Source organism: Pseudophryne corroboree, chromosome 1, assembly GCF_028390025.1.
Source record: "Pseudophryne corroboree isolate aPseCor3 chromosome 1, aPseCor3.hap2, whole genome shotgun sequence".
NCBI classification, from domain to species: Eukaryota; Metazoa; Chordata; class Amphibia; order Anura; family Myobatrachidae; genus Pseudophryne; species Pseudophryne corroboree.
The window spans coordinates 1,068,186,372-1,068,211,119 of record NC_086444.1 but is presented as its reverse complement, the minus strand read 5'-3'; the positions used below and the strand labels follow the sequence as shown (position 1 = coordinate 1,068,211,119).

The window sequence follows — 24,748 nt, the reverse complement described above, 5'->3', positions numbered from 1 at the left end:
TTACCTAACCATCCACTCTGGTGTCGGCCCCACAGGGGGCGACATCACATTTATCGGCATCTGCTCCGTCACTATATAAGCCTCCTCCTCAAACATGTCGACACAGCTGTACCGACACACCGCACACACACAGGGAATGCTCTGACTGAGGACAGGACCCACAAAGCCCTTTGGGGAGACAGAGAGAGAGTATGCCAGCACACACCAGAGCGCTATATAATGTGGGGATTAACACTATAACTGAGTGAATTTTCCCCCTATAGCTGCTTGTATATACAATATTGCGCCTAAATTTAGTGCCCCCCCTCTCTTTTTAACCCTTTGAGCCTGAAAACTACAGGGGAGAGCCTGGGGAGCTTTCTTCCAGCTGCACTGTGAAGAGAAAATGGCGCCAGTGTGTCTGAGGGAGATAGCTCCGCCCCTTTTCCGCTGCCTATTCTCCCGCTTTTTTCTGGATTCTGGCAGGGGTATTTACCACATATATAGCCTCTGGGGCTATATATTGTGGCATTTTTGCCAGCCAAGGTGTTTTTATTGCTGCTCAGGGCGCCCCCCCCAAGCGCCCTGCACCCTCAGTGACCGGAGTGTGAAGTGTGCCTGAGTAACAATGGCGCACAGCTGCAGTGCTGTGCGCTACCTTGGTGAAGACTGATGTCTTCTGCCGCCGTTTTTCCGGACCTCTTCTTGCTTCTGGCTCTGTAAGGGGGACGGCGGCGCGGCTCCGGGACCGAACACCAAGGACTGGGCCTGCGGTCGATCCCTCTGGAGCTAATGGTGTCCAGTAGCCTAAGAAGCCCAATCCGGCTGCTAGCAGGCGAGTTCGCTTCTTCTCCCCTTAGTCCCTCGCTGCAGTGAGCCTGTTGCCAGCAGGTCTCACTGAAAATAAAAAACCTAAATCTATACTTTCTTTCTAAGGGCTCAGGAGAGCCCCTAGTGTGCATCCAACCTCGGCCGGGCACAAGATCTAACTGAGGCTTGGAGGAGGGTCATAGTGGGAGGAGCCAGTGCACACCAGGTAGTCATAAATCTTTCTAGAGTGCCCAGCCTCCTTCGGAGCCCGCTATTCCCCATGGTCCTTTCGGAGTTCCCAGCATCCACTAGGACGTCAGAGAAAAGGTATTTAACCTGCTATTTGTGTCTGGTCAAACCCCTCCTCCCCCCTACTGACTGACGTTTTTTTAGCACTTTTGCCAAAAACATAAGAAGCTAGCCCTATGATGCCCCATCATTCATTCCAGAGTCCTCACAAATGGACCTTGGTTTCACATATGACTTTATCCTACTATAAGATCATAACACAAATATGAATTAAAATTAGGGGTGATCAACGGTACCCACAGATTTCTCCTTAAGAACAGGCTTACACAGTGATTGAACTAAGCAGAGAATTTGTCAGGCCTTATTTGTAGGGTACAGTAATTTATCCTTTTATCCCTATAATCCCACTTTCATTCATAATTCTCTTTTTCTCTTTATAGTCCCCTTCTCCTTTTATTTTCTCCACTTGCAGCTTTCAATAAATAATAAAAGGGATGTAGTCTTGTTGTCAACAATAGTTAATGGTTAACATGTTGACACAGTCAAAATGTCTACACAGTCAAAATGTTTACTATAGAGAATTTAGGGTTAGGGTTGGGTTTAGGGCTATATCATCTCCAAGTGCCGGGAAATCCAATCTCCCCATACTATCAAATCCGGGTTGGATGACCGGGGTACCCATTTACCCTGCCCCATTACACGGGTCCAACCTCGCACGCTACCCAGGTTGGATTGCCAGGTTTGTCGACCTGGGCTTTTTCTCAGGGATCCTTTTACACTGAGGGCCGACCTGTGTCGACTAGGCAATTACCTGGGTTATTTGGGCAGTGTAATACCCTATTTCCACAACAACCCTGATAATTGCCATGTCTATTCAGGAACAGGGTTGTTCACCTGGGATTTAGGGATTTCTTCAGGTCCCAACCGCAATTAATCCGTTGGTGGCGCCAATGTGCATGTGCAGGTTCCAGCCTGTGCGTGCGTGAATGGGATCGGTTAACAATGGGTGCGACCGCCTCTACCTGATTGACAAGCAGAGGCATTCGCAGGGGTGCTGATGGACCACTGGGGCGGCGCAGGGAAAACGGTATCGGCGGCGGCCTTTTCATTTTCGCTCCGATGGGAAAAATGGCGGCTGACCGTCTGCACATGCAGTCTAGCTGTGCTGCAGGGGGTCATCCACAGTTGCTGTGACTGCAATAAAATTGCGGTCGCAGCCATCATGCAGTCCATTCTGCATGCTGGGTGGCCTTACCCTGCGATGGGCGGCTCCCAGCATGTGAAAGAAAAAACTGTAGATTCTGCTTTTTTTTTAGCAGATCTGCAATCTGTACTGAATAACCCCCTTAATCCTGGGTAGTTTGCTTTTACAATGACCAAAAACCCGGGTTTTGTGCTTCAGTATAAAAGGGGTATAAATAGAACTGTACCAAACGCTTTAGCAAAATCCAAATGCAGTAGATCATATCAACTATGTTGCCAATATACAATTAACAACGTACTTCCTCATAGAAACTGGTCAGATTAGTTTTGCAATAATGGAGCTTATTTTTAGATTATTTTCTGACACATCATTTTGGAAGTTATTTTTTACAATCCCAGATTCACTGGTCTTAAATGTACTTGATTGATTTTACACTTTGTGGCCCTAATTCATACCTGATCGTAGATGTGCTAAATTTAGCACATGTATGTTCAGCTTCCCTGAAATGCGGGGGGGACGCCCAGCACAGGGCTAGTCCGCCCCGCACGTCAGGCCCGACCCTCTGCACAAGTACAAAAGCATCGCACAGCGACGATGCTTTTGTACTTGAAGAGTAGCTCCCTGCCAGCACAGCTCCTGCGCGCTGGCAGGGAGCTATCCGTTGCCCGGCCCGCGCCCCTAAAATGGCGGCCAAACACCGCCGGCCCGCCCCCTCCCGCTCAGCAAACACCATTGCCTGTCAATCAAGCAGAGTCGATCGCAGGGCTGAGACGGCTGTCTGGCATGCGCAGTTCAGACCTGATCGGCTGCTGTGCGAAAACGCACAGCACCGATCAGGTCTGAATTAGGCCCTGTAGCGGGTAGGTAGAGCAAGGTGACCACTGGAGCCTGAAGTGCTGTACAACAAATAGGCTTTTCTTCCAGCTAAAGGTACAGCCAGTCCAATAGCTTCTTATACAAGAGTACAAATAGCAGCTCAGGTAAAAATAGCTTTTTCAGCAGAGGTGGGTGGACACCAACTTGACAAAGTACTTTATCAATGCTGATCTAGTATAGGGCCTAATTCCGAGTTGATCGCAGCAGCAAATTTGTTAGCAGTTGGGCAAAACCATGTGCACTGCAGGGGGGACAGATATAACGTGCAGACAGAGTTAGATTTGGGTGTGGTGTATTCAGGGGTTAAAGTGGGGGGGAACGAGGTGGAACTGAGTTCCACCACCTGTAATAGTGGGGGGAACTAGTTCCACCATCTCCATTGCCCTGCACAGTAATTCCAACAGAAAAGCCCACCCCATCATCTGCGTCAATCGATGATACAGGCGGCACTAGTGTTACTGATGAGCTGCAGCCACCTACTCCTTCCTCAGGTCCTGGTGCTTCCATGGTCCTCCTCCATGAGTTCCACCACCTCACCAGGACCACTTTTACCCATGGGTGTATTCAAACTGAAATCTAAATTGCAGTGTAAAAATAAAGCAGCCAGTATTTACCCTGCACAGAAACAAAATAACCCACCCAAATCTAACTCTCTCTGCAATTGTTATATCTGCCCCCCACTGCAGTGCACATGGTTTTGCCCAACTGCTAACAAACTTGCTGCTGCGATCAACTCAGAATTACCCCCATAGTCATAAACGCTGCTCCTGAGTTAAAACCCACAATGTGATGGCATGCTTGTATTGCTGCAGAGCATGTTTCCTGGCTCTGCTTCCGCCTTTGTGATCACACATGAAAAGGACATATCCAGTTGCTATATACACTGTCTTTATAGAGAAGAATAGAAATATTTTGGTGAAAGGCAAAGTGGGTATCCCCCTATCAATATTCTGCCGGTGCCCCTGTCTGCAGTAGGTAACATGCAGTTGGTGAATCGTTGGGCTGTTGACTGGTCAGGATCCCGGCGTCGGTATAGTGACCGGCACATAACTACATCCCGCTAAGACGTCTGCTTTATCCAACACCAGCTGTTCTTACACACACCGAGGCACCTACCAACAATGTGGCACATTACATACTCATACACTTCAGCTGCCCCAGCCCCTCAGCAGCTCCCCGTCCCTGCACCCTCTTTTTCCTTCCTTCCCTGCCACCTCTGGTCCCCACCCAAAATATAATAATAATAATAAATTATTATATTGCATTACCATTAACATGGCGGAGTATTGATTTCTATGTGTGTGAAACTATGAGTAAGAGCAGCTTACTCTGATTAAATATTAACATGTCACCCGCTGATTTCCATGACAACACCAGTCAGAGAGAAGCACAGTGAAGATTTCTAATTGTAAAGCGCAACGGAATATGCTGCGCTATATAAGAAACTGTTAATAAATAAATAAATAAATAAATAAACACAGCGGAGGTCTTCGTGTCTTGTCCTATTCTTCTACTGGGAGTTTTGTTGCATGCGTGCTGAACGGCGTTTTTAGGAGCACTTAATAAAATGTTCTAAAAAGCTTGATGTACACATTAAATGCCACAAGTAATAACAATTGTCCTAATCTTCCCTGACTCACCTTGCCATTAGTTTAATGAGGTTAAACGGAGTAAGTTTTTAAGACAAAAAATACAAACATGTTGGACGTGTAACTGGGCGTATAACAGCACACCTGTGACGGTGGGCCTAATTCAGATCTGAGCGCTAGGCTGCGTTTTTTGCTGCCCTGCGATCAGATAGTCGCCGCCTACAGGGGAAGGGTAAAATCGCTGTACAAGTGTGCGTTCCTATGTGTTGCAGAGCTGCACAAAAATCAGTTTGTACAGTCTCTGCACAGCCCAGGACTTGCTTATCCAGTGAGATTGAATCCTGCTGATCGGGGCCGGAGCTAACGTCAGACGCCCTCCTTGAAAACGCTTTAGCCCACCTGCATTTTTCAGGACACTCCCTAAAAACGGTCAGTTGCCACCCACAAACGGCCTCTTCCTGTCAATCACCTTGCGAACGCCCGTGCGAATGGATCCTTCGCACCATACCATCGCTGACCGTTGATGCCGTTGTAGCCGTCCGACGCGCTCGCGCATTGCGGTGCATGTGCAGTTCGGATCTGATCGCTTGCTGTGCGAAATCGCACAGCAGTGATCAGATCTGAATTAGGCCCTGTATTTCTACACCACTGCACACTGTGGCTGATGCAGAGTTACGCTGTATGTATGGAAATAAGTATGAATATTCACCCCTATACAGAGATCTCCCCATTTCTGCAGCCTTACCACCCCCCTCCATGTGCTTGGTCTCAGAGCGCTGATTATCAGTGCGCACATGCACCAGCCCTATCCATAGCACAAAACATGTCTGAAATGGGCATCATTACACGTATGCAAACTCTGCATAGCCTGCAATTCCTCCAACAGGCCCTTTCTAAGCTTACATGAGAACACCCTGTTACAGACCACTTATACTCAGTAAGTCACAGCTGGAGATTAATTTGGATGGTACACAACTCTGTATCGCCCATGGTTGGTAACAGGTATATATAGAATACATTTGCCATGGGCATGTACACAGACATATATGCCATCCTGCGGCAAGGTTATGCAGAGATCCATCCAATATCAGCAGGATCTCCTGCACCCAGGATGGAGCTGGTGCAAACGCCTATGATGGTGATGGCAGCAGGGCTGGTGGCACTGTGGTCACATAGATAGTCTGAATTGCGCTGGTATTACATTAGACTCAGAATCATGCCCAATATAATCTTAACAGAGTATTGATATTTAGCATCACATCCACGGATGTTAATATAACAAATTGCACCAGACATGGACGCCTATTGATGCCACTATTGTTTTTCTGCACAATTATGGCTTTCTCCAGACATAAAGAAGGAGGTGGTCGATAATGATGAATACAAAATATAATTGTTTGCCAAGGATGGCTTGTAATTGTGATATAAGATGATTTGTTACCTTCCCGTTCATGTGTCATCCACCCTTTCTAGTCTTTTTACATTTTAAACAAAGTCTGCACTTGGAAAGCAAACAAGTGAAGCTATCTTGGACGGTCACTAATACCCCTTTTACACTTGCATGACAATCCCGGGATTTTGCACGTGAACGCGCATCATCCCAAGATTTTTCTCAGTGTGAAAGGGTACAGGGACAATTTCCCGGGACGAGCATCCCGGGATTTCAACCCAGGTCTTAACCTGGGTTAAACCCGGGACCGTCCCGGGAAGCTGGGTAGTGTAAAAGGGCCCGTCCCGGGTTTCACTACCCGGGACTGTTAAAAGGCCTCGGATTGGAGCTTTCTTGGGCTCAGAAAAGAAGATGTCATCTTTTCTGAGCCCAAGGCCATTTCTAATGACATACATATGCATTTGCGGGGATATCCCGGGATCAGTGTAAATGGGGCTGTCCCGGGTCGATCCCAGGTCTTAGTGCAGTGTGAAAGGGGTCAGTCACGGGAATGCATCCCGGGAAGCATTCCGGGAGTGACCCGGGTGTGCGAGTGTAAAAGGGGTATAATAGTTATCAAACCATCTACAAAGAGCATTTTCCTCAGGTTCCCACTGCTTTAAAACTAATTTGTCCACCTCGTTAATACAGATACTAGTGCAATTTTTGCAATTTAAAATTACACGGATGCTGAGAATATTCAGACATTACTAGTGCAACTACTGATTTCCATCTTAGATCAAATAAAAAAAAAAAACAACGACACAGTAGATAGATAGAAAAACCCCAAATGATATCAGATAATATTACTTGGCCTCCAATCTTAGCCAAATGGTTGCTTGGTTCTCCAGGTTATATGCTTTCAGTGGGTAGACTAGTAGGCAGGAGATAATCTTCAATGGTGTCGATTCTATATATATCCAACAAAAAAACAGACTGAATTTTGTACCTGGTTCCATTAGACCCTAAAGAATGTAAAGGTCCATACACACTAGACAAGAACGTAAAAGGGCCAATCTGAGCGAGATCTTTTACAATCTCGTCTAGTGTGTACAAACGAGGGAGGTCCTCGTTAACGACAGCCATGCCCATGCTGCAGATGCAGCATGGCCGTCGTTCCCCCCGCTGCCACCCAGCTGTAGCTCCATTCCTCGCTGGCATTGGCAAGTGTGTATGCACTCGCCAATGCCGACACCCTGCCGGGTCCCCGCCGCCGCCAATATCGGCGTCGGAGGGTACTCATTTAGCGTGTATGGGCCGTAAGACTCAATGGGGGGAATTCAAATGTTTGAAAAGTCGGTTGGGTGTCTGTTTTTTCCTATCTATTAGATAAAAACAGACACCCAACTGACTTTTCAAACAACTGAATATCCCCCAATGAGTTGGAGAATGAGTTGGACAAATTCTTCCACATATGGCTGTCCCACAATTTCGGTTTCTGGTACAAAGTTTCTCTATTATTACATAAAATCATAAATTGACTCATTCTAAGGAAACCTTGGTCACTTCTGTTAGTCCTGTCAATATAGTGAATTGACAAAAATGACACTAAATTGTCATACATTCTAAATGTGGCATAGTGTTTAGTTGCTACTTTTGTGAGAAAATGATTACTTATCTAAGTACTTCATCTCATACATTTGTGAGGACTTGCAGACTTTGGCCCTCACTCCGAGTTGATCGCTCGCTAGCTGATTTTAGCAGCAGTGCAAATGCTAAGCCGCCACCCTCTGGGAGTGTATCTTAGCTTAGCAGAAGTGCGAACGAAAGGATCGCAGCGCTGCTACAAAAAAAGATTGTGCAGTTTCAGAGTAGCTGCAGACCTACTCCTAGCTAGCGATCATTTCAGACTATTTAGTTCCTGTTTTGACGTCACATACACGCCCTGCGTTCAGCCAGCCACTCCCCCGTTTCTCCAGCCACTCCTGCGTTTTTATCTGACACGCCTGCGTCTTTACACACACTCCCCGAAAACGGCCAGTTACCACCCAGAAACACCCACTTCCTGTCAATCACTCAAGCAGTGCGACTGAAAAGCGTCGCTAGACCTTGTGTAAAACTGCATCGGCTTTTGTGAAAGTACGTCGCACGTGCGCACCATACGCAAGCGCAGAAGTGCCGATTTTTTGCCTGATCACTGCACTGCGAACAACGACAGCTAGCGATCAACTCGGAATGACCCCCATTGCCTCTTGTTAACAGAAATATCCCCAATCATATGAATGCTTACTCACTCACTCAGAGTACTTATTCATAGCTCCAGTGATGACCTTTATCGCACTTTCCTCACCCTTCCCTATTCCCACTCCTTCCTTATATGAATTAGCCAGATGCTACTTATGCTTTTGGTTTATGTGCATCACTGTTCTGATGTATCACTACACGCAAGGGATCCTAGAGCCTCTAGTCACGTGCATGTGTTGCTGGAACATGTCTTGTTACCGTTATGAGGTTGAATAAACTTTTTAAAACAAAAAGCTGAAATTGTAATGGTGTAATAGTGTAATGGTGTAATAGTGCAATGGTGTTTTTAATAGGTTAGTTTTAGTCAGCAATTTCTGAAGATACTTTCACAAAGATTACCTGAAATAACATAAGTCATTTTTCTTGTGTATTACAATCATATCCTAATTAAAAAGAACATGTCAATGTTTACTAATGTCATGGCTACAGTGTGCGTTTGGTACTGTGTGGGGCTGGAGCCGCACACAAAATGGCTGTAGTTGCGTCAGCAGCAGGAACTTTTGTTAATACTTTATGCTAATATTATTATCCATTCAACTAATGCAGGGGATTCTGCACGTGCAAGCAGAAACAAGTGCGGCCATTTATGTTACACAAGCCATCGCAACTGTCATTACTATCTGCACTTGCACCAGCCCAATGCTAGGTGCTAGAGATACGTCAGAAACAGGCTTCCCTTCCCTGTATCCATGACTCAGAGCTTTTGATGCAACCTGGGGCGCCAACAGCTCTGCCGAGACCTAGTACTTTTGTGGCCAGACCCCCTCCTTAGAAAATGTAAAAAGTAAGGGGGCATCAGTATCGCGCGCGCGCTCTTGGAAAAGTGGGCGTGGCCTCCTGAAAAAGTGGGCGTGGTCTCGTCCCCCAGCAGTGCCAGCTACACATGACATGCCCTCCAGCAGTGCCAGCTACACGTGCTAGTGTTCACTTTTTAGGGCAGGTTGCTGATCACAGGGAGGGCACATTTTTAAGTTAGGTGGGCAAAATGATGTACATACTGTAATGCTTGTTGTTCCCATTTCCACACGCTAAAGCATGGACAGTGCGCGCCGAAGGCGCGCAGCAAAAATTTAGGGGAGTTACTTCGTGGGGAAGGTGCGTAGCCACATTATAGTGGCAATTCACATTACACCACACAGTAGTGCAGCTAATACACATTGCACCAGGTAGAACCTCCTATAAGAGCACATTAGACACATTGCGCCAGGTAGAGCACTGAGACACACTGCCCAGCCACAGACGCCTAGCGGGAACACTACATGATATGCCCCCCAGCAGTGCCAGCTACACATGACATGCCCCCCAGCAGTGCCAGCTACACGTGACATGCCCCCCAGCAGTGCCAGCTACATAAATGGCCACACAGTTCCAGATGGATAAATGCCCCCACAGCGCAGATATGCCCCCACAGTGCCACATACATTAATGCCCTCACAGTGCAAGATATGCCCCCACAGTGCAAGAAATGTCCCCACAGTGCAAGAAATGCCCCCACGGTGCCAGATACATAAATGCCCCCACGGTGCCAGATACATAAATGCCCCCACGGTGCCAGATACATAAATGCCCCCACGGTGCCAGATACATAAATGCCCCCACGGTGCCGGATACATAAATGCCCCCACGGTGCAGGATACATAAATGCCCCCACGGTGCAGGATACATAAATGCCCCCACGGTGCAGGATACATAAATGCCCCCACGATGCCAGATACATAAATGCCCCCACGGTGCCTGATACATAAATGCCCCCACGGTGCCTGATACATAAATGCCCCCACGGTGCCTGATACATAAATGCCCCCACGGTGCCTGATACATAAATGCCCCCACAGTGCCAGATAAATGCCCCCACAGAGCCAGATAAATGCCCCCACAGTGCCAGAAATGCCCCCACAGTGCCAGATATGTCCCCACAGTGCCAGATATGCCCCCACAGTGCCAGATATGCCCCCACAGTGCCTGATATGTCCCCACAGTGCCTGATATGCCCCCACAGTGCCAGATAAATGCCCCCACAGAGCCAGATAAATGCCCCCACAGAGCCAGATAGATGCCCCCACAGTGCCAGAAATGCCCCCACAGTGCCAGAAATGCCCCCACAGTGCCAGATATGTCCCCACAGTGCCAGATATGTCCCCACAGTGCCAGATATGCCCCCACAGTGCCAGATATGTCCCCACAGTGCCTGATATGCCCCCACAGTGCCAGAAATGCCCCCACAGTGCCAGAAATGCCCCCACAGTGCCAGATATGCCCCCACAGTGCCAGAAATGTCCCCACAGTGCCTGATATGTCCCCACAGTGCCAGAAATGCCCCCACAGTGCCAGAAATGCCCCCACAGTGCCAGATATGTCCCCACAGTGCCAGATATGTCCCCACAGTGCCAGATATGTCCCCACAGTGCCAGATAAATGCCCCCACAGTGCCAGATATGTCCCCACAGTGCCAGATATGTCCCCACAGTGCCAGATATGCCCCCACAGTGCCTGATATGCCCCCACAGTGCCTGATATGCCCCCACAGTGCCTGATATGCCCCCACAGTGCCAGAAATGCCCCCACAGTGCCAGAAATGCCCCCACAGTGCCAGATAAATGCCCCCACAGAGCCAGATAAATGCCCCCACAGTGCCAGAAATGCCCCCACAGTGCCAGATATGTCCCCACAGTGCCAGATATGCCCCCACAGTGCCAGATATGCCCCCACAGTGCCTGATATGCCCCCACAGGGCCAGATATGTCCCCACAGTGCCTGATATGCCCCCACAGTGCCAAATATGCCCCCACAGAGCCAGATATGCAATGCCCCCACAGTGCCAGAAATGCCCCCACAGTGCCAGAAATGCCCCCCACAGTGCCAGAAATGCCCCCCACATAACCAAAAATGCCCCCTGTGTGCCAGAAATGCCCCCACAGTGCGGTTCTCCCCCCCCCCCAAAAAAAAAAAAATACCTGCGGCGCTGGGGAGGAGTACTGCTGTCCGCCTGTGTGGGAGCGCTGGCGGGCGGGCGGGAGGCCGGGCGAGTGAGCCTGAGCCTGGGTCCGGGCTGGCGGGCGGGCGGCCACTTGTGCAGGCGGGCTATGCGCGGCGCCGGCGTCTGACGTTAGATACCGGCGCCGCGCAGCGCGCATACACAGCGCGACCGCCAAATGCTGCAGCAGCACACACACAGGGCCGGCTCCAGCATCGAATATGGCGGCGCCAGCGCGTGGCGCCCATTAAGGGTGGCGCCCTGCGCGGCCGCTCTATTCGAACATGCCTAGAGCCGGCCCTGGCTCCAACAAGACTAGGTCGGGTAAAGAGTACTCGCTACTCCCCCTCTCGGCATCACTGGATACAAACCCCACAACACTCCCCTGACACTTTCATAAGTCAGGGCGGTAAAGTGTGCGCGCTTTGACACTGCCCAGCTCACATCCTAAAACGCCTTAATATCTGAAACTGAGCCTAACTCAGAGTAGGAGCAACTCAGAATCAGAATCTTAACTTAGAAACCATTAAAATGTCTCATAATACCTGGAGGTTTCCCTTATTTAACCAAATAAAAATAATAAAATATTATTGCTCATTTTTATCAGCCCCTTTATGTGCATGAGGTTCCTGTGCTTCCCACTCTTGGAAGATAGGGAATTTGCTTACAATCTGTGCTGTTTTTCTAACTCAGAGTTGGGACACACTGCTCTATGCTGACTCCTGTGCAATTTTTCTTTCTATGGGGGTACAACATGGGCATTTAAGGGGACATAGGGGGTAATTCTGAGTTGATCGTAGCAGGATTTTTGTTAGCAGTTGGGCAAAACCATGGCCCTCATTCCGAGTTGTTCGCTCGGTATTTTTCATCGCATCGCAATGAAAATCCGCTTAGTACGCATGCGCAATGTTCGCACTGCGACTGCGCCAAGTAACTTTGCTATGTAGAAAGTAATTTTACTCACGGCTTTTTCATCGCTCCGGCGAACGTAATGTGATTGACAGGAAATGGGTGTTACTGGGCGGAAACACGGCGTTTCAGGGGCGTGTGGCTGAAAACGCTACCGTTTCCGGAAAAAACGCAGGAGTGGCCGGAGAAACGGTGGGAGTGCCTGGGCGAACGCTGGGTGTGTTTGTGACGTCAACCAGGAACGACAAGCACTGAACTGATCGCACAGGCAGAGTAAGTCTGGAGCTACTCTGAAACTGCTAAGTAGTTAGTAATCGCAATATTGCGAATACATCGGTCGCAATTTTAAGAAGCTAAGATTCACTCCCAGTAGGCGGCGGCTTAGCGTGTGTAACTCTGCTAAATTCGCCTTGCGACCGATCAACTCGGAATGAGGGCCCATGTGCACTGCATGGGGGGCAAATATAACATGCGCAGAGAGAGTTAGATTTGGGTGTGGTGTGTTCAATCTGCAATCTAAATTGCAGTGTAAAAATAAAGCAGCCAGTATTTACCCTGCACAGAAATAAAATAACCCACCCAAATCTAACTCTCTCTGCACATGTTATATCTGCCTCCCCTGCAGTGCACATGGTTTTGCCCAACTGCTAACAAAAATCCTGCTGCGATCAACTCAGAATTACCCCCTATGTCCCCTTAAATGCCCATGTTGTATCATTTCTATATCAAAGGCAAACAAACACCAGGATCAATATAGTGAACCCAGTTAACCTTCCAGCATGCCTCAAGACCATGCAATTATACCCATACCTGCTACTGTAAAACATACAAACTCCACACAAATACCAACTTGGCCAGATCCTAATCCATAGCCCCAATTCTGCTGGGCAGAATCTTTAACCAGTATACCAGCAACCCACACTACGTAAAGCATATTTTCTGAATCCCAACTTTATAGATAGAGTTTACATTATTTTCTAAATGATAGTGGAAAAGGAAACTATATTGTATATATAGGGTGAGAAAGAATAGGAGCAGGGTGGAGCAGGTCACCCCCAATGGGAATGCAATAAAGTTTCTCTGAATTTACTAGAGAGGATATGGCTGATAGAAGATAGATGGGAGGAACTCAATATCCCGCCTGTCGGGATCCCGGTGCTCAGCATACCGTCGCCGGGATCCCGACCGCCAGGATACTGACAACTATTCTCCCTCTTGGGGTATCCACGACACCCCTGGAGGGAGAATAAATACAGTGCCCGCAGCATGGCAAGTGCAGCGAGCCCGCAAGGGGCTCTTTTGCGCTTGCCCCGCTGCCGGCATTCCGTCAGTCGGGATCCCGGCATTGGTATGCTGGGCGTCGGGATCCCGACAGCCGGCCAATCGTAGTACACCCATTTTAGATGCCATTCCACAATTGTTTTAGAATCACACTGCTTTATGTTTCAGGCTCATTTATCCATGTGTTATACACAGTAATCAGTCAGTTACATAGTTACATAGTCAGTGAGGTGAAAAGATGCAAACTGCCCATCGGGTTCAACCTGTATTCTGTGTTAATCTATTCATATTATAATGTGTCTGCTGAAGTAATGGATTAGTACCAAATGAAAACAATGATTCTTACCACTCCCAGATAATGTAATGTCCATATGATAAATGCTATAGCCCTGGATACATTTACCAGTTAGGAATTTGTCCAATCCGCTTTTAAATACATTTACAGAGTCTGTCATTATTACCCTCTCCGGCAGGGAACTCAAAATCTTTAATGCCCTTACCGTGAAGAACCCTTTCCTATGTTGTGTACGGAATTTCCTCTTCTCTAACCTAAGCGAGTGCCCACGCATCCTATATAGAGTTCTTTTAATAAACAAATCCGCTGCTAGCTCCTTGTAATTACCCTTTACATATTTGAAGATATTAATAATGTCTCCTCTTAGACGCCTCTTTTCTAGTGTATACATATTTAACCTATCAAGCCTTTCCTCCAGAGACTCTAACCCTTTTATCAGTTTGTCAAAAATGGGAGAGGAAAGGAAGGCTCTTGTGTGGGCGCACTCTTAATAAATTGAAATAAAGTTCAGTAGTTTTAATTATTCATGAAGGATAATAAAATATAACTTTTATTGGATATAAATTACAAAGAATATCTCATGATTACCCATTGAGCAACATAGGATCCAAAAAATGAATGTGATTTAAAATGCATATTAAATTGAGAAATTTGAAAAATAAAGGAATGTTCTGGTCCTGTCTCACAGGATGTGATAAGGAAGGCTGTAGACACTTTACTGTTCTACACCCGTTTCCGCCCGACCAGTACAGAAAATCTGTGTTGATAAGACCAGAATATGGTCAATTGTCAAATATGAAAATGTTGGACAGGTCCGGCGATAGATGGTGAGACATTACCCACTTCCCACCGGTCACCAACCAAATGCACAGTGTGATTTATTTATAAAGAGCTTAGAGGGTCTTGAGCGATTATATAAATAGAGTATGCATTCATAGGGTGAGGATATTGTAGAAGGAATAGAGACAAGTGGTGATACTGCTGTTGGTGTCAGATAACGCACATCATAAAGATGAAAAGTCTACTACACTGGGTATTCCCTGTGAGTCTCCCCCTCAGGTACTGACCCAGCCCAACACTGTATAGCTTCCAAGATCGGACGAGATCGGGCACTGGCAGTGTGGTATGGTAGTAGACAGATGGGTGGGTTGGACGCCAATGAGAGTGCACCTATATAAGGAGGTGTGACAATTGGTCACAAAAGGTGTTGATCTGCTTTCTACGTTAGGCTGGATGCAGCAGGTCCCACATTAGTGGTATTGCGTATCCTGGATCATAGATGAGAGTCCACGGAAAAAAGAAAGAATCAGAATAGGAGCAGAAGGCATAAATAATTATGTGCAAATTGTCCCGCTAGCAAACATTTGCTGACATCAAGCATACACGCAAAAATAATTCATAATGGATATAAACATTGGTAATCCTGTAAATGAATTTTCCAACAAATGAAGAAACCATGAAGTATAGGCATATATATATATATATATATATATATATATATATATATATTATATATATATATATATATATATATATATATATATAGTATTCCCTGATTATAAGGTAATAATAATAACCTGGAATGCTGATAGAAATATCCCCTAGATAATTATATGCATACAAAGGTGATGCTGCTGACACAGGAAAAAAGAAGATAAGCATATACGTAACAATGAAGTAGGCATTGTCTTAGCCCCTTTGTCAGTGAGAAAGAATACCCCCATAGAATTGGGTCACTGGTGCAATTACTAACAAGAATAATAATAATTAATGCTCAACATTACCAACAAAGGCACTGCCTGTGTACATGACCTGTGTAGGATCAGCAGCAAAGATACCCTCAAGTGGCGTGGTTGGTGCCGGTGGATCCGCTGGCTCGGAAAACGCGTTTCACCCCGCAGGGCTTGTTCACTTCCTGGAGGTCACCTGACTGCACTGAATACATTGGTTTGAAGTTTTTCACAAGTCTGCTGAGTGCCGCCTCTCATTGTCCACCTGTGTGTATATATATATATATATATATATATATATATATATATATACATATATATGCCTATACTTCTTGGTTTCTTTATTTGTTGGAAAATTCATTTACAGGATTACCAATATTTATATCCATTATGAATTATTTTTGCGTATATGCTTGATGTCAGCAAATGTTTGCTAGCGGGACAATTTGCACATAATTATTTATGCCTTCTGCTCCTATTCTGATTCTTTCTTTTTTCCGTGGACTCTCATCTATGATCCAGGATACGCAATACCACTAATGTGGGACCTGCTGCATCCAGCCTAACGTAGAAAGCAGATCCACACCTTTTGTGACCAATTGTCACACCTTCTTATATAGGTGCACTCTCATTGGCGTCCAACCCACCCATCTGTCTACTGCCATACCACACTGCCAGTGCCCGATCTCGTCCGATCTTGGAAGCTATACAGTGTTGGGCTGGGTCAGTACCTGAGGGGGAGACTCACAGGGAATACCCAGTGTAGTAGACTTTTCATCTTTATGATGTGCGTTACCTGACACCAACAGCAGTATCACCACTTGTCTCTATTCCTTCTACAATATCCTCACCCTACGAATGCATACTCTGTTTATATAATAGCTCAAGACCCTCTAAGCTCTTTATAAATAAATCACACTGTGCATTTGGTTGGTGACCGGTGGGAAGTCGGTAATGTCTCACCATCTTTCGCCGGACCTGTCCAACATTTTCATATTTGACAATTGACCATATTCTGGTCTTATCAACACAGATTTTCTGTACTGGTCAGGCGGAAACGGGTGTAGAACAGTAAAGTGTCTACAGCCTTCCTTATCACATCCTGTGAGACAGGACCAGAACATTCCTTTATTTTTCAAATTTCTCAATTTAATATGCATTTTAAATCACATTCATTTTTTGGATCCTATGTTGCTCAATGGGTAATCATGAGATATTCTTTGTAATGTATATCCAATAAAAGTTATATTTTATTATCCTTCATGAATAATTAAAACTACTGAACTTTATTTCAATTTATTAAGAGTGCGCCCACACAAGAGCCTTCCTTTCCTCTCCCATTTTTGACATATGTTCCTTCTGGCTCTGGGCGCACCACCATACTGGACAGAGATTTGATAATTTATGTAAATATATCTTAATTGTCCGAATTCTGGTTTATTTATTTTAGTTTATCTTTGACACTAAGACCAGTGCCGGGTCGTCCTTTTCTTTTCTCCTTTTATCAGTTTGGTAGCTCTTCTTTGAACTCTTTCTAGTTCCCCGATATCTTTTTTCTAATACGGTGCCCAGAACTGAACACAATATTCCAGGTGCGGACGTACCAATGATTTGTACAGTGGCAGGATTACATCCTCGTCTTTTGTCTCTATGCCGCGTTTAATGCACGCAGGGACTTTACTTGCCTTCTTTGCTGCACTTTGACTTTGTGTACTGTTATTAAGCCTATTATCTATGAACATCCCAAAATCTTTTTCCACCATAGTTACCCCTATATTTTCCCCATCTAGAGTGTAGGATGCATGTGTGGGTTTTTTTTACAAAATGTATAACTTTGCATTTGTCCATATTAAACCTCATTCCCCATTTAGACGCCCAGGTTTCCAGTTTAACTAAGTCATTCTGTAAGGACTCCACATCGCCTTCTGAATTAATTACCTTACACAGTTTACTTATCATCTACAAAGATTGACACTGTGCTTTCCAGGCCTATTCCTAGGTCATTGATAAATATAGTGAAGAGCAGTGGCCCAAGAACTGACCCTTGTGGTATTCCGCTGACTACTGGTGCCCAGCTGGAGAACATCCCATTGACCACTACTCATTGCACTCTGTTATCCAGCCAATTACTTATCCATGTACAAATAATATAACTTAGACCAAGTTCCTGTAGTTTGTTGATCAGTCTCCTATAAGGCACTGTATCGAAGGCTTTTGCAAAATCTAAATACACCACGTCCACTGTTTTTGCAGGGTCAAGATTCTTGCTCACTTCCTCGTAGAAGCTAATTAAGTTGGTTTGGCATGATCTGTCCCTTACAAACCCATGCTGACTTTTATTAATAAACTTTGTAGCCTGTAGGCGATCCCCTATGCTATCCCTCAAAATGCCTTCCAATATTTTACCCACTATAGAGGTTAAACTTACTGGTCTATAGTTTCCAGGTTAATTTTTATTTCCCTTTTTGAATAAAGGCACTACCTCCGCTATGCGCCAGTCCCTTGGTACCATACCTGATCTAATTGAACTATGGAAAATTAAGTATAGGGGTTTTACTAGCTGTAACCTAAGCTCCATAATAACCCTTGGATGAATACCGTCTGGGCCTGGTGAGTTATTAATCTTCGTTACCTAGTCTCTCCAGGACTACTTCCTCACTTAAACAAGCATCAAGCCAAGAGTCATTACCCTCACTATTGTTATGCACTAATGTCACCAGCTCATCCTCCCTGGTAAATACTGATGAAAAAAAATTGTTAAATATTTCCGCTTTTAATTTGTCATAATTTATCAAAGCTCTCAATTCATCTTTTAAATAAGAATTTACTCACCGGTAATTCTATTTCTAGTAGTCCGTAGTGGATGCTGGGTACTCCGTAAGGACCATGGGCTATAGACGGGCTCCGCAGGAGACTGGGCACTCTTAAAAGAAAGATTAGGTACTATATCTGGTGTGCACTGGCTCCTCCCTCTATGCCCCTCCTCCAGACCTCAGTTAGGGAAACTGTGCCCGGAAGAGCTGACATTACTAGGAAAGGATTTGGAATCCAGGGTAAGACTCATACCAGCCACACCAATCACACTGTACAACTCGTGATAACTATACCCAGTTAACAGTATGAACAATAACTGAGCCTCTCTCAACAGATGGCTCATACAATAACCCTTTAGTTAAGCAATAACTATATACATGTATTGCAGAGAGTCCGCACTTGGGACGGGCTCCCAGCATCCACTACGGACTACGAGAAATAGAATTACCGGTGAGTAAATTCTTATTTTCTCTGACGTCCTAGTGGATGCTGGGTACTCCGTAAGGACCATGGGGATTATACCAAAGCTCCCAAACGGGCGGGAGAGTGCGGATGACTCTGCAGCACCGAATGAGCAAACTCAAGGTCCTCTTCAGCCAGGGTATCAAACTTGTAGAATTTTGCAAAAGTGTTTGAACCCGACCAAGTAGCAGCTCGGCAAAGTTGTAAAGCCGAGACCCCTCGGGCAGCCGCCCAAGAAGAGCCCACCTTCCTCGTGGAATGGGCTTTTACTGATTTAGGATGCGGCAGTCCAGCCGCAGAATGTGCAAGCTGAATGGTGCTACAGATCCAGCGAGCAATAGTCTGCTTTGAAGCAGGAGCACCCAGCTTGTTGGGTGCATGCAGGATAAATAACGAGTCAGTTTTTATGACTCTAGCCGTCCTGGAAACATAAAGTTTCAGGGCCCGGACTACGTTCAGCAACTTGGAATCCTCCAAGTCCCTAGTAGCCGCAGGCACCACAATAGGTTGGTTCAAATGAAACGATGATACCACCTTAGGGAGAAATTGGGGACGAGTCCTCCATTCTGCCCTTTCCATATGGAAGATCAGATATGGGCTTTTACATGACAAAGCCGCCATTTCTGACACACGCCTAGTCCAAGCTAAGGCCAAAAGCATGACCACTTTCCACGTGAGATATTTTAGCTCCACGGTCTTAAGTGGCTCAAACCAGTGGGATTTTAGGAATCCAACACACGTTAAGATCCCAAGGTGCCACTGGAGGCACAAAAGGGGCTGAATATGCAGCACCCCTGTAACAACGTCCGAACTTCAGGCAGTGAAGCCAGTTCTTTTTGAGAGAAAAAGGGATAGGGCCGAAATCTTGGCCTTTATGGATCCTAATTTTAGGCCCATAGTCACTCCTGACTGTAGGAAGTGCAGGAATCAACCCCCCTGGAATTCCTCTGTAGGGCCTTCCCGGCCACACACCAAGCAACCTATTTTCGCCATATACAGTGAAAAAGTCTTGCTGTCACGTCTTTCCTAGCCTTTATCAGCGTAGGAATAACTGCATCCGGAATGCCCTTTTCCGCTAGGATCCGGCGTTCAACCGCCATGCCGTCCAACGCAGCCGCGGTAAGTCTTGGATCAGACAGGGTCCCTGTTGCAACATGTCCTAACTGAGAGGCAGAGGCCATGGGTCCTCTGAGAGCATTTCTTGCAGTTCCGGGTACCGAGTCCTTCTTGGCCAATCCGGAGCAAAGAATATTGTTCACACTCCTCCGTTTATTACAATTCTCAGCCCTTGGGTCTGAGAGGAAGAGGAGGGAATATATAGACCGACTGGAACACCCACGGTGTTACTAGTGCGACCACAGCTATCGCCTGAGAGTCCCTTGACCCAACGTAAAACCTTTTTTATCTTTTTATTGAGGTGGGACGCCATGTAGTCCACCTGAGGCAGTTTCCATAAATTTGCAAAACTGCGTGAAGACTTCCTGATGAAGTCACCACTTTTCCGGGTGGAGGTCGTGTCCACTCCCAGAATGAACACTGCTGACAGTGCGCTTACTTGATTCTCCGCCCAGCGAAGGATTCTGGTGGCTTCTACCCTCGCCACCCTGCTCCTTGTGCCGCCCTGGCGGTTTACATGAGCCCCTGCGGTCTGACTGGATCAGAACCGGTTGGTCGCGAAGCAGGAACTCCGCTTGACTTAGGGCGTTGTATATGGCCCTTAGTTCCAGGATATTGATGTAAAGGCAAGTCTGTTGGCTTGACCACAAACCTTGGAATTTTCTTCCCTGTGTAACTGCCCCCCACCCTCGGAGGCTTGCATCCGTGGTCACCAGGACCCAGTCCTGAATGACGAATCTGCGGCCCTCGAGAAGGTGAGCACTCCGCAGCCACCACAGGAGAGACACCCTGGCCCTGGGGGATAGGGTGATTAACCGATGCATCTGAAGATGTGATCCGGACCACTTGTCCAGTAAGTTCCATTGTCCTTGCATGGAACCAGCCGAAGGGGATGGCCTCGTATGATGCCATCATCCTTCCCAGGACTAGAGTGCAGTGATGCACTGACACCTGTTTTGGTTTTCAATGGATTCCTGACCAGTGTCATGAGCTCCTGAGCTCTCTCTATCGGGAGATAAACCCTCTTCTGGTCTGTGTCTAGGATCATGCCTAGGCGAGGCAGATGAGCTGTAGGAACCAACTGCGACTTTGGAATATATAGAATCCAGTCGTGTTGCCGTTTCACTTCCAGAGAAGGTGATACGCTGTCCAGCAACTGCTCTCTTGATCTCGCTTTTATGAGGAGATCATCCAAGTATGTGATAATAGTGACACCTTGCTTCCGCAGGAGCACCATCATATCCGCCATTACCTTGGTGAAATTGGTAATGACAATCCCGTACCGCAATTCTGAGGTACGCCTGATGAGGTGGATAAATGGGGACACGAAGGTATGCATCCCTTATGTCCCGATTCATTTCAGGCATGCAATGACCGCTCTTAGCGATTCCATCTTGAACCTGAACCTTTTCAGGTATATGTTCAGGGATTTTAATTCAATATGGGTCTAACCGAACCGTCTGGTTTCGGGATTATAACATGGTCGAATATTAACACCCTCTTCTTGAAGGAGGGGACCCTTGACCACCACCTGTTGAAGATACAGTTTACGAATTGCAGTTAACACTGGCTCCCTCTCTTGGGGGGAAGCCCGTCGGGTCCTCGGTGAGGGGGCATCTTCTCACAGTCCAGCCTGTATCCCTGCGATACAATTTCTATTGCCCAGGGATCTAACAGGGAGTGAACCCACTTGTGGCTGAACTTATGAAGGCGTGTCCCCACCGGGCCTAGCTCCGCCTGTGGAGCCCCAGCGACATGCGGTGGATTTTTGTAGAGGCCGGGGAGGACTTCTGTTCCTGGGGACTAGCTGTGTTGTACAGCTTCTTTCCTCTGCCCCCGGCTCTGACAAGAAAGGACGCACCTCAGACTTTCTTGTTTCTTTATTCGAAAAGCTGCATTTAATAATGTCGTGCTTTCCTATGCTGTGCAGGAATATAAGGCAAAATATCAGAATTACCAGCTATAACTGTGGAGACCAGGCCCGAGAACCTTTCTCCACACAATCCTCAGCCTTCCATATGCCTCTTAAGTCGGCATCATCTGTCCAATGTATATTCTACAGGACACGTCAAGCAGAAATCGACATAGCTTTTGTCTCTAGGACCCAGTATACTCATGTTCCTTTGGGCATGCTTTATAATTATATATCTATCACTTAAGACAGCATCTTAAAATATTAGGATAGAATTTTTCCCGGCGCCAACCAAATACCCAGGTTTTATATAGACAGAATTGTCGCAGCCTTCATATAATTAAGGGATACTCTACCCTTATAGAAACAATAAAACACAGAAAGATTTGAAAGCGCTGACACTCTGTATATATGTATATATAAAATATATTTATTTATTTTAACTTGAGTTTCTTAATTCCACACCATAAAATACAAAAAATATAAAATCAGCAATACATTTAAAAACACAATTTATCCATATAGTAAACCATGTATATAACCCTCTTTTCTGGTCCCTAGAGACTGATAGCAACTACTGGTTACTTTATTCTCAACACTATTGTGTCAATTAAGTCTCTGTGGAACAGAAAAGCTCCTTATTCCCTGCAGCACAATATCTTTACTCACTTTGTAACTATTTGTACAGGACAGAAACACATATAAGGTTTCCAATTATTCTTATTAGAACACCATAACACTCCTTTTTTATAATAACATTCTAAGGTCCACAATATGAAGATTTCCTTTGCTTGGTAATTGAATTTTGTTTAACGTTCTGACGCCAGATTTTAATCAGGAGAATGAACTGCAGTATGTTGGAGTCTTTGATTCAAAGATTAAACAGCGTGCACGCTGCTAGGGTATTTCAACTGTCTCCCAGCACAAGCAAAAGTCAATTGCACATAAGATGTTGAAACATGGCCATGTATAGATTAAGCAACAACTTTACCCCTCTTGGTGTCCGTGGAGAATTATCACTGGTCAGTAGAACTCCCGGCTCTGGTAGCTAAATTCCATTTACTTGAGCCAAGTCTGGAGATCCAAATCCAGTTCCACGTGGGTACACAAGGCTTACAAGGATAGCCGTTAATTGTGTTTGCTGATGCTGCTAAAAAGCGTTTCTCCGCCTCACATCACCATCGGCGGCTTCATCAGTTAGTAAGTGTCCAAGGTGTCCTGGAGATCTTTTTATTTCAAATTTTCGCGGTGCGCGCATGCGCACATCCGCTGCGTTTCAAACCTCATTCTTATTGTTGTTACCCTCTGTCCGACCTCTATTCACCTGGATACACGCCAACACCTGAGTCCGTTTTTACATACGTTGGATCACTATTGCACAGCTATATTGAGATCTATAATTTCAGACCTTATTTGCATTTATAACACAGACTCCTCATTATCATCAATAGTCTTTCATAATAAGAACAAGTTAGTATCATCGGAACCACCTCTTATAAATACTTTCATTATTACACTTTCATATATATATTTTTTTTAAAAACTCAATTACCAATTAAATACCTGGGTAACATAGTATCTATATTACACTAATCCATTCATTACATTTCATCCTATAAATATACCATTAATAAACCCTTATTTATATTAGTACTGTTAGTTATTTATTTACTAGTTGGCTAATCATAGTTTATGTTCTTTTATATCTATATTTTTATTTTTATTTATATTTTTGTTTTGAGACACACTTCTTTATAATGTTATTTATAACCCCTACTAGTGTTTTTTTATATTTATATTAACTAGTTTATTTCATTTATTTATTTTATGTATATAATCTAATTAATTTAATTAATTTTGGATATCACAGATTTATATCTGTGTGCCAATCGATCTCATTCGGCATTTATCCATAGATATCATCTAGGAGAAAAAGGAGACTCAAACCTACTACTACATACCCCCCAAGATTTTTAGCTACTATCTCTCCTTATGGAGAGATAGATTTACTATAAAGATTCCCCATCATCTTTGTTTTTTTTCTATCAGATCTTCCATTCCCATGATAGGAATAGAAATGAGATGATCTTATACTCAAAAGTGAGATACTCTAATAACTTACCCTATTTTGACCCCCTGTATAGAAAATCCTCAAACCATAATTTTCATCTGTGTACTATAGATCCCACTTAGTCCTTTACCATAAGCATTCACTAGCAGTGAATACTATCTCTAACACATATAAACTCCTTGTTGTTTTTATTTATGTCTTCATTGTCCCCCATTATTTTATTTTATCTTTTCCGGTGACCCCGATAAACGTCTCAAGTCACCGAGATTGCATCTCAAAGAGGACAATGAAAACATAAATATATTAATATCCATATTATTTAAGGGGCTCCTCCTACTAATTATGTTTATCCCAGAATTTTTATCTTCCCAATGGATCTTACTTTCATAATGATATCTTATATGTTGTTAAGTTCTACTGTATCATTAAGTCCATTTGGGAACATAGTATTTAGCCTAAAAATCCAGAATGCTTCCCGTCGGCATAATTGACCAAACCTATCCCCCCCTCTACTAGTAGATTTTATCTGTTCAATCCCTTTAATTTTGATATCTTTAAATGTAGAATAAGAACAGTGTGCAGTGTGGCTGGAAAGCGGATGTGTTTTAATCCCTTTGTTGATGTTCCTCCAATGTTCCATGAATCTTATATTTAATGTACGTGTAGTGCGACCTACATATTGCTTTCCACAGCCACACTGCACAATGTATATAACATAAGTGGACCTACAATTAATAAATTGTTTAATTTGAAAAACTTCTCCACTCTGATTAGATATGAAATTTATTTCTTTTTTATTTGTAT

At 45.1% G+C, this 24,748-nt stretch overlaps 1 protein-coding gene and 2 pseudogenes across 2 annotated transcripts in view; 1 reads left to right on the top strand and 2 right to left on the bottom strand.

The window, feature by feature from the left end:
* The window catches only part of TEC (tec protein tyrosine kinase), a 309,465-nt gene that overhangs the window by 269,404 nt on the left and 15,313 nt on the right, over window positions 1-24,748 (bottom strand). The window lies entirely within an intron of this gene.
* LOC134941693 (5S ribosomal RNA) lies at window positions 14,858-14,976 on the bottom strand (annotated as a pseudogene).
* Window positions 16,223-16,341, top strand: LOC134944623 (5S ribosomal RNA; annotated as a pseudogene).